The sequence below is a fragment of the Gossypium raimondii genome, chromosome 4, assembly GCF_025698545.1.
Source record: "Gossypium raimondii isolate GPD5lz chromosome 4, ASM2569854v1, whole genome shotgun sequence".
NCBI classification, from domain to species: Eukaryota; Viridiplantae; Streptophyta; class Magnoliopsida; order Malvales; family Malvaceae; genus Gossypium; species Gossypium raimondii.
The window spans coordinates 47687524-47698579 of record NC_068568.1 but is presented as its reverse complement, the minus strand read 5'-3'; the positions used below and the strand labels follow the sequence as shown (position 1 = coordinate 47698579).

Genomic DNA, 11056 nt, shown 5'->3' with positions numbered 1-11056 from the left:
TAATTTTAAAAATATTTATTTTATAATTTAATATTATTAATATAATATTTATTATTATTTTAGATAGTTTTGGATGAAAAGTAAATATGATAATTTGAATATCTCCTTTTTTAATAATTTATTTCAAATTTTTAATAAAACGAAATTAGCTTCATATTTTATATATTAAGTGGTAAGTAGCTATCTACATATGTATCTTATTCAACACTTTTTTTTTGTTGAAAATTTTATATTAAATAAAAATTAAAATGATTATCTAACGCATTTAAAATATTAAATGAAAATAAAAAATTTTCAATTGTTTATCAAACACACCCATAGCCCAAATGCTTGGGGGAAAAAAAAATCAATTACTACTTCTTTTAACCACCTATTGGTAAAGTACCACATTTTCTACCTCTTATACCCGAAGTTAAGAATTGTACAGTTACAAAAAAATATAAATTTCTACTCAATAATATAAGTATTTGTAAATAGCAATGAGCAGAGCCGAATCTATAATAACTAGAGGTGCTCATGGGCTGGGTGGTCCGGCCCGGCCCGACGGCTCGCCCGAAATATGAGAGAGTTTGGGTAAAAATATAGGCCTGAAATATGGGCTTGGGCAAAAAAATGAGGCCCGTTTAGAAAAAGGGTCAGGCCTCGGGCACCACTTTTTTGGCCCGGGCCCGGCCCGGCCCGATATAATAAATATATTTATTTTTAAATTTTTTTAATTTTAAAATATTTTTAAAATACTTTTTTTATTATTTTTTAATTTTAAAATATTTTAAAAATATTTTAAAAATATTTTTTTAATTTTTAAAATAAATTTTTAGTATTTATTAAAAAAATGGGTCGGGCCGAGCATGGGCAAAATTTTAGGCCCATATTTCGGGCCGAGCTGGGCTCGGGCCTAGGACCCGGGTCGAAAATTTTTTATGGGTCCGGCCCAGCCCAGCCCAGCCCATGAACACCTCTAATAAGAACTAGTGATAATCTTATTTTTTTTAATAAAAGCAAGTAAACTAAAAATTAAGAGGGTTTTAAAAATCAAAAACTAAAATTAAAACTATGTAAAAAGGTATTGCAAAATAAAATATTGGAAATTCAATATTATAGGAGTCTAGCGAAAGGGAAATTTTCAATTGTGATTCATGAATTTGATTATCGATGCAAATATTATTTTAGTATTCTTTAGTAAATCAGTTATAATTACTGACGTCGCGTCTATTAATTAATCTCTCCTTACTTTTTCGATAACCAAGATAAAACTTGTTGAAATATTCCCCTTATCAAGAAGCATTCCTACAAATTCGCACCTAGAATTTAGCTTATTCATAGCATTAAGAATGAAACAGACCTAATTTTAATTAACAAACACACACTAGCAAGATTTATTTAGATTAGATCACATGTCAACACAACATAGATTGCATACAGAGCTTATATCCAACCATGCTATTTGTCACAAGCATTAGAATTATTGAGAATCAACTCGATTAAGTAACGAACAAGTAAAAAAATAGTGAAAGAAATTGATAAATTGAACATGCAAATTTAACGTGGAAAACCCCCTCTAAAAAGGATAAAAAATCATGGGCAAAGATAATTTTACTATAATAACAAAAGAACGAAGAGTACAAAGATGGAGATAAAATTAAACCCCAAACCCAAAAAATAAAGAACGTAAACATAAAATTCTCTAAAAGTGTTATGAGTTCTAATATCTAAATCTCTAATGGGTGTATTTTCTAAGATTGTAAAAGAATAAATAATCTAGATTAATCGAGTTTGATTGAAACAAATTAACATAGTTTAAGTGGAAGATTATTTTTCAAATTTGACTAAAACAGAGTCATACTCAACAAGAATAAACTAAACAATTACGGATTAATTATTCTAATTGATAAGACAAATATTATAATAAATTTAAATCGATACCAATAATTAATAAACTTAAATATTTGTAATTAAAACAAAATACAAGCAAATACTAAAAAACAAAAAAAAAGTTCAAAGTTTGTTTGACTAGAAAAATAATTAGAAATTCATACAGAAAATAAAACGTAATAATAATAAAAATAAAAGGTGTAATAAGCTAAAATAAAAGTTGGTCCCTAACCCTCAATTAAAAATATTTTATTTATAATGTTTGATCCACCTAAATTAGGGTTATAATACTTGCTTGAGTTAAAAATATTGAAAAATGTCGATAACACCCTTGTTTTTTAATAGTTGGAACAACCAAATTTGCCTCACAAACTGACGTCGGAGCTCACGAGTGCAATAGTAACAAAAATTAAGCTAAGAATTATAATTTCTTTGGGGAATTATAAAAAAAAAAACTACAAAAAGTCAAACTTTCGATTTTTCGATTCAACCAATCGGTTCAATATGTTGGTTTATATTTAAATGGTAACCTTACTGCTAAATAAATATTAAATAATGTTTTTTGAGATAAAAATATTAAAAATGGTTAATAATTAAAAAAATTATATCTGAATTATCTTGACTTGAATGGAGCGGTGGTTAAATTTTTTATTAGACACCCATTTGACACTTGTTTAAATCATGTTACCTCCATTTTCTATCCCTAATTTTGTATAAAAGGATATATCTAAGTTAATAGGGTGTTATTGTGACATGTGACTAACCACGGTGTTTAGAAGCAAAGATAGAAATGTAATCCATAAGGCCAAAATTGAATAACAATTTCTTACAAGGGTTAAAGTAAAATATGTATATATAATCTTAAAATTTTACAATTTGTAGAGGGTTTCAACTATAAATTTACCAATTTAGGATTGCCATAATTGATTCTTAAATTTTTTAGGGGTGTTTATTAACTTTAAAATTTGTAATTTCCAAAGGGCTAAACTATAAACTTACCATTTTGGGTGTGTTCCTTAGATCATCATAGGTTGCATGGATTGGGCCTGAGCATAGTGGTAGGAGATGGAGATGGCTAGCCTTGTATTCTATTAGGTGGTCGGCTTTAGATTGGATAGAGATATGGGTCATACAAATTATAATATTACATAATTTCTAAACTTACAGCTTGTTTGGTTGGGTGTATTGGCATAGCCAATACACCTCTAATCAGTGGGTCTTACTTAATACCCCTTTAATACTTTGTTTGGTTGAGGTATTCTTATACACCTCTAATCAGTGGGTCTTACTTAATACCCCTTTAATACTTTGTTTGGTTGAGGTATTCTTATTACAGGTCTAATCCAATACTGACCTAATCCTCAAAATTCACGGATTTGTAATCCCACCCTTTTGCTCAGTTTAGCTGCTGTTTCAGATTACCCTCCCTGTTTTACCCTCCCGATTGGCTTCCCCTTTTCTTTTGTTTCTTCCTTCTGTTTCAGTTTAGCTACTTCACAACTTAGCCGTTCCTTCTATTTCTTCTTTCTGTTTCAGTTTAGCTGTTCCTTCTGTTTCTTCCTTCTGTTTCAGTTTAGCTGCTTCACAACCTTTTCTTTTCTTTTTCTTTACAACACAATTTACAACGGTGGTAAAGAGTGCGTTGCAGGCGATCCGTGAGAGGGGTCTCCGCAGTTTCTTAAGGGAGCTCAAGGATGATGGCTTCACGTTCGTAGTTCCACTCTCTTCCTTTCTTTTGTTATTTCGATTTCTTATAATTTCTATTGTTTCTTCGATTCAAAAAATGGATAACCCACCTTATTTACTGATTTTTTTCCCTTTCCTTTCCTTCAGGAAATGCTTCTTCGATGGAAACCTTCTGTAAGTCTAATTCTGTCTCTTATTAATAATTTCCAGCTCCTTTTTTCTTAATTGGAAATTTATCATTTCTTTACAAAATGGAATTAGGAGGTTACTGAAATTGAAATTTTAATAAATTTTAATTAGAATCAATAGAATCCGACTGGAATATCTATTGGATTTAGCAGTATGATTATTTTTATTTTACTTTATTTTCATGAGATTTGGATAAATAGAAAAAGAGAAACTTTAACTATCCTTTAAATTTAAGCTTACCAAGAAGAATTAGAGACTTGAATGTAAATCCGCTTGATTTGGGGAGAAATAATGGAAGCTAGGAAGATTATCCAGCTTCAGTGAGATGTTTCTGATTTAAAGATTCTAAATTACAGCTTGCATAGATGCAGTGGCTGCTGGGAAAGGAAAAGGGGGAACTGATTTTATAATTAGAAACTGATTCACCGATAAACCATGTGAATACTTTAGCTCCTAAACCATGTGAATACTTTAGCAATGCCTTTTTGCTTCTAGCTCTAACAGCTCCTTCACTCTTCATTTTCACATCATTTACAAATTTTGAACACCACCACAACTTTGCAGCACCCGCAATATACATTACGGCCATGACCACATTGTCGTCGTCTTAGTTAGTGTACACAACCTTGAAATATCGCTCCATACTGAACAAGAAAATTTTGAGTTCTTTGTCATCCCTTGCTCCTTTATAGTTTCACAGTTCTGGCACCTTGGCGCGCTTACCTTTGTCTATTGTGCAATAACTCGTTCGTCTCACAGCCATTTGAAGCACATTCACTTGAGCCTCAAGCTCCTCAAGTCCCTATTTAGTGACGCTTGTAACATCCTTTGCCTCATCACATAGGTTGCTTATCACTTCCTCAGTCCTATGTTTAATGATGCCAATGCCATTCCTTTTCTCATCACCCAAGCTATTCACAGCATTAGATAGCTATTTTTAGGCTATCTCAATTTCCCTCATCTAGTCAGTCATGACCATATGTGCTTTTAAAGCAACCACTGCAGCCTCAAGCTCTTCAATTCTAGTGTGGTCCTCTGACTCACCACCTTAAGTAGCAACCATCACTGTCAACCTTTTATTGTCCTTTCCCACAACTCCCATAATATCTCCTCTCTCTCTCTCGCTGTTCTATATATTATTCATTTTCTAATGTAGAGTAATTAATGCTACTGCTAATATTCTTGAAATTATGGCAAAGTCAAGGGGTGAAAAATGGTTAGATATAAACAGTAGTGTGATTGAGGAAGACTAGTAGAGGATTTGAAGAGTGAGTGGTCATTTAAGGTATAATCTATATTTGTAGCATGTAGAGTTCAATAAAGAGTAGAGCCCTGTCTTTATTAGACATATTAAATAATGTGAGAAAATTTAAAAGAAAAAGTCACTGACTATAATACATTATACAGTATAAGCTCCCTTATAAATTCCTTATCAGTAACTCAATATAACCTCACAGTTCTTCTTCACTCTTTCACTCCTCACACTCTGTGTTCTTTCTTTTGTCGAAATCTTGTTCAAATTGTTGTTGCCTTTTGTATCTTTTTCTGCTGCTAGTTGAGGTGGAAACTAGAATGGCAAAGAAGCCAAGAATTGTGTATCTTTTCTGCTGCTTTTCGTGTTATTGTGCTTGGATTTGTTTAAACAAATATTTGGAAAGATAAACAGAGCGATGAAAATTTGGAAGAAGACTTACTTCTGAATTGTTGACCACGCAATTTGTGTTCAATTTTCTGTGTTTAATTACTATTTTATTCATTAGTCTTCTAACGAGTGACTCAGACATTCCTTGACTAAGCAGCCCAACACCCCATCATGCAATTAATAAAATAATTGCATTTTTAAGGGAAAAATGGAGTGATAATTTTTACGACCACCAATATACTCAGACAATAACTATCATTATTATTCAGAGGTTCAAACTACATTATGATTCTTTAACAGTAAGATAGAAATGTTGATGCTTATTTTAGTACCAAGTCATATGGGGCATATGGCTCAATTATTGGATATTTGATGAAAATAATATTGCTCACTGCTGAACTCCCTTTTGAACATATCAATTCAAAGGCTTAGCAATTATAATGTCTTAGATAGAGTTCGTTGACATATTATTTTCCTTACATGCATACATGGTGGGTAAAGTAGCATGGAGTTGTTTGTAGTTAAAGTTGGATTGTATTTTGTTTTTTCTACTTAAAAATTAGATAAATTCATCATTTTTATTAAAAAAAATTTATTTATTTGTACTATTAAAAACTAGTATGACTGATGAAATAACTTGACAATGACACGTGGCATGCCACGTATATCTCATACTGACGTATAAGAATCAATTTTTAACAGTAAAAATGAATGAAATTTATAACAAAAAAGATTAGTTTGCTTTTTGATATAATGTATATAGACTAATTTGTCTATTTTTTAATAGAGAAAGAAAAATGCAATCCAACTCTAAATACAAAGACCTTCATGATACTTTTATTATATACGATATTAATTTCTCATCATTTATGCATTCACATCCTATTCAATTTTTAAAATAAAATGAATTAATACGAACAAGATCTTACAAATAAGTATATATTTAGTAGTACAGTTTATTCTAGTTTTTAGTCACTGGGGTGTCATTGAGCTAACCCAAGCTCAAACAATAAGAAGCTCAAGTTCTACTAGATATTCAAGAGTTGAAGTTTGGCTAGCTCAAACTTGATCGAGTTTCACTTAAATCTCAAGCTCAATTCGAGACTAAGATTGAACTACTAACTTTGCTTAATTAGGCTTCTTGATTATGCGAAAAAAAAGGACCTCAGGTTTTGACCTTTTTTTACTGCTTTTTAATCCTGATTCCTTCCCTAGTACAAGGGGAATGTACCTGTGAACCAGAAGAAGAAGATCGCAATAAGTCTCTTGCGCTTAAATATAAGATAGCTGCTATAGCCATATATGTGTTAAGAAATAGCAAATGAATTAAGAAATAGCAAATCTTTCTAATTTTTGCACTCATTTAATTTTCAGTAATTTTCTATAGCAAATTCAACAACTGCCTCAATAATTGAAGTTCAAGAGACAAACAAACAAACTGGAAAAGAAAAATCAAAGAAAAATATAAAAAATCTTTAACTACTTTAAATCATCCATCTTAAATAGAAAGATCCAAAAACTAAAATGAGGTAATAGTAATAGAAATATATCCCAATGCTTAAAAAACAAGTATTTGGTAACATTGTTGATTAGAAAACAAATATTCATTGATAATGTTAATGATATAGTTCTATTTTTTACTTCGTTAAGATTCTAAATTTGTATTGTTCATTGTTCTTTGATAGTGTGATATTGCTTCCTATTGAAGCGGCTTGTTTGATTGCTTCCTCCACCCACAGTTGATCGTATTCTTTTCACACAATCACTGTAAGTTCTTCGGCAATTAAATTATTTAATTTTATTTTACTGTTATTGAAATTATGATTGGAGAAATGTGACCTTTTTACTGCAATTAGAGTCACAAAGAAGCCTCTCAGTTCAGACATCGTTCTTTCCCTTACTACAACCACTTTTATCGCCATATACGCAAGAGATCGGCGATGGGAAAGACGCTCAAACAATTCTTGATGTTCTTGAAGAAATACATCCGAGGATGAACGCACTACGATATGAATGAAGAGAGAAACACATTCTATGATCAAAGTCGACGTCTCTTTAGACGACATGGATGTTTCGCACGGATCCATGAGGAGATAGAGACCAAGGGGTTCCTCATCTTCAAACAAGAGAAAGAAGAAATCGATGCTCGTGATGATGTGTATTCTTCATTTGAGGAGGTCGCCACCTTGTTGGGGAAAAATCCAGCCGTTGGCGATAAAATCGATGGGAGTATTGCCTCCGAGGTGGTAGTTCAACAGGTCGAAGAGAAGATGGAAGAGAAAGCTTCAAATTTATATTCACCTTATGGTCAATTGAAGGTTTAACCGACGATCGCGGTATGATGCTTTGAGTAAAATTCCGATCATCCAAATCAAATGATCGTTTTCTTTAGTTTACCTTCATTTGCTGGATTGGAATGGAATGGGTCAAGATTTCTTTCTCACCATTAAATATCAATGTTCAAACTTTTGATGTTGTAAAACTATATAACATATGGATTATGATGTACAATTTCATTTTCATCTAACTTTTTTAGTATAAGTTAATTATGTTTATGCGAAAATGATTCTCAAGTTATATTTTTATTTTATAAATTCATAAGAACATTTTATGAAATTATATTTAATAATAATTATTTTAAATTGTATTAAATCATATATTTTAATTAAAATATATTTAATATTAATTATTTCAAATTTTCATTTATCATATATTATGATTTGAGTAAATTCATATAAGAATATGAATTATTAAGAATTTTATTAAATTATATACCAAAATTATAATGTATTTAATAATAATTATGTTTAAATATGATTAAATTATTTATTATTGATATTAATAATCTTATTAAAATTTAAATAACAATAACAAATTTCGCTAATTATAAGAATTTTATTAAATTATATATTTTAATTAAAATATATTTAGTAATAATTATGTTTAAATATGATTAAAATATTTATTACCGATAATAATAATCTTATTAAAATTTAAATAACATTAACAATAATCATTTACCAAAACAATTTTCTGCTAATTATAAGAATTTTATTAAATTATATATTTTAATTAAAATATATTTAATTATAATTATGTTTAAATATGATTAAAATATTTATTACGATAATAATAATCTTATTAAAATTTAAATAACAATAACAATAATCATTTACCAAAACAATTTTATGCTAAGGGTATTCTAGTCATTTTAGTTTTTTCCATTATGCTATTACACCTCTATTCCATTCAACCAAACACAAGATTACTATTACGCCTCTATTCCATTACATTCAACCAAACAGTGGATTAGCTATTACACCTCTAATCCAATACACCTCTAATCCCAATACACCTCTAATCCAATACACCTCTAATCCAATACAGCGAACCAAACGCACCCTTAAAACTTTTACTTTGGACGCCGGTATTGGGCCATTTGCTCTCGTAGTAATTTCCAATATGTTGCTCGCATTGGTAACATTTTTACGGACCATTCTGGATTAGCAATGCATTTATCTACGATCAATGTAAAAAGAGCTGTGACAGTAAAATTAGATACTACAATGATACTGATACAAAAATAAAACTAAATATATTGCACTGAAAATAAATGCCTAACCAAATAAGCCTGTACTAAAGACTAATTTACCATATCCATAAACATGTTCACAAATTTTATATAAGAATGCACAAAGCATGTTAAAAAGCAAATAAAATGACTTTCTTTCTTTCTTTTTTTAAGGTAAAAAAAGGATTTTCTTTTATTTAAGTTACGGAAAATAATTATGTATACATATGCTCGAGACGGTATAAATGGCCGGATAAATGCAAATTTAAACTTCCCCTTGTTCATTGTCAAATCTCTTGTCTCTATTATTGAAGTTCGCTAATGTCTCCTCTCCTACATCAACGTTGGGGACCAAAAAATATTTTTAAATTTTCTCCATCATAATTGAGCCTCTGACCTTCTTAGCATATAATATGATATACGTATAATAACCCACGTTTATATATATTATAAACCCCACTCATATATATATATATATATATATATATTATATACACATATCTTTTAGTACTTCAGGTCTCGCAATTCATGCTAAAATATGATATACAAATATACTCATTTGCGATTTATCACAACTCGTCTAACTAAACAACTTTCTACTTGTTTTTATCTCGGTTTGTTAAGACTCCACCAATGCTTTTAGCTTCGCACAAAACTATACATATTACTAAGCATTCAAAAAGAATCTAGCTTACTCTATTTGTGTTCATATAATAACTCTCTACTCACACATACTTATTACACTTATTTCATTCAGTCTATTTCACTTATTTCTTCTTCTTTTTTTTTTAACTTAATTAAATCCTTAATTTCTACCTCTTAACTCCCAAGTAAAGTTTAATTATAGATCTAGATATTTAATTTTGCTCAATTTCTTTAATTAATTTTTTTCTAAAATCTTTGTTCATCTTCATTCTCAAAAGAAAATTATTTAATTCATGTAATTACTTAAAGATTTCATTAAACTGAATCAGAAACCCTTAATCTCATCAAAATATATTGAAATTCATTTTAAAACATCTCTTAACTCTTTATTACGAGATCAATCATTTTATGCAAAAGATAACTTTAAAACCATAAATCTTTAAATTTCTTGTCTAAATCTATGAAAATTCAAATTAAAACACCTAATAAAAATTTAATACATAGGAAAATAATAGATTCACCTTTAGTTTGAAAAACTCCACAAATTTGTACCAATTGAACAAAACTTAGCTAAGTTTAGATAAGAAATTAAAAAAGAAAGTGATTTTCTTACAAAACTAAGAAGCAGAGGGTGTTTGGATGCCAAGAAAATATAAAAGATGCAAAAATTTTTGCGAGAAAATTTCCAATCTAATCTAACAAAATTTTAAAACGAAGAATGTTAAGAAAAAAAAAAAAGAGACGATGGGTGGCTTTTTTAGCCAACCAACTTCTTAAAAAATTGGGTTATTTGTCCTCTAAGGCTTCTCCAATTTCTCCCTTGTTCTAATAGTTCCCCTTTTTAACTACTGGTCTTAATTTATACATTTAACCTCTAATTTAACCATTATTTCCATTTAGTCCCTGCTAACCTATACGAATAATCCAATTATTTTATTATTACAATTATTATTTAATTAATTATTTTATCCAATTTTAATTTCTATGATATTAAACTCAATTTTGCTCTCGAGCCCATAATCTAATACCCAATTCTACTAACTCGGTTTTTAGAAGGTGACATTTGTAATATTTTCAGAGAATACCTTCTTTTCCATTATTATAATTTTAAAGTAATATTTTCTTTTTATTTATTTTTGTTGCAATAGAAGTATTTTCTAAACTATTCTTTATTGATTTTAAAAGATTTTTCTAGAAAAAGATTACTGAACCATTGTCTTACATTATTAGTTATTGATGAATATATTGAAAAATTTTCAAAGAACTTTGAAATTGTGGATTGAGTCATGCCTTTCATTACAAAATGAAAGCCTTTTATAGAAGGCTGGCGTCTCTTTATAATAAAATTATTACAATACAAAGAATATCTGATTAAAATTTTTCCTTTTTACATAGAATTTTCACTATTCATTTTAGAAAATCTTTTACTTGACAGACACTGTTTATTATAT

General features: G+C 29.3%; 1 long non-coding RNA gene across 1 annotated transcript; it reads left to right on the top strand.

Moving 5' to 3' along the window:
- Positions 1–3155: 3155 nt before the first annotated feature.
- LOC105779318 (uncharacterized) lies at positions 3156–7327 on the top strand. The gene is made up of 4 exons (XR_001128957.2): positions 3156–3579; positions 3706–3732; positions 7075–7156; positions 7246–7327. It is a non-coding gene; the product is annotated as an uncharacterized LOC105779318 (long non-coding RNA).
- Positions 7328–11056: the final 3729 nt, after the last annotated feature.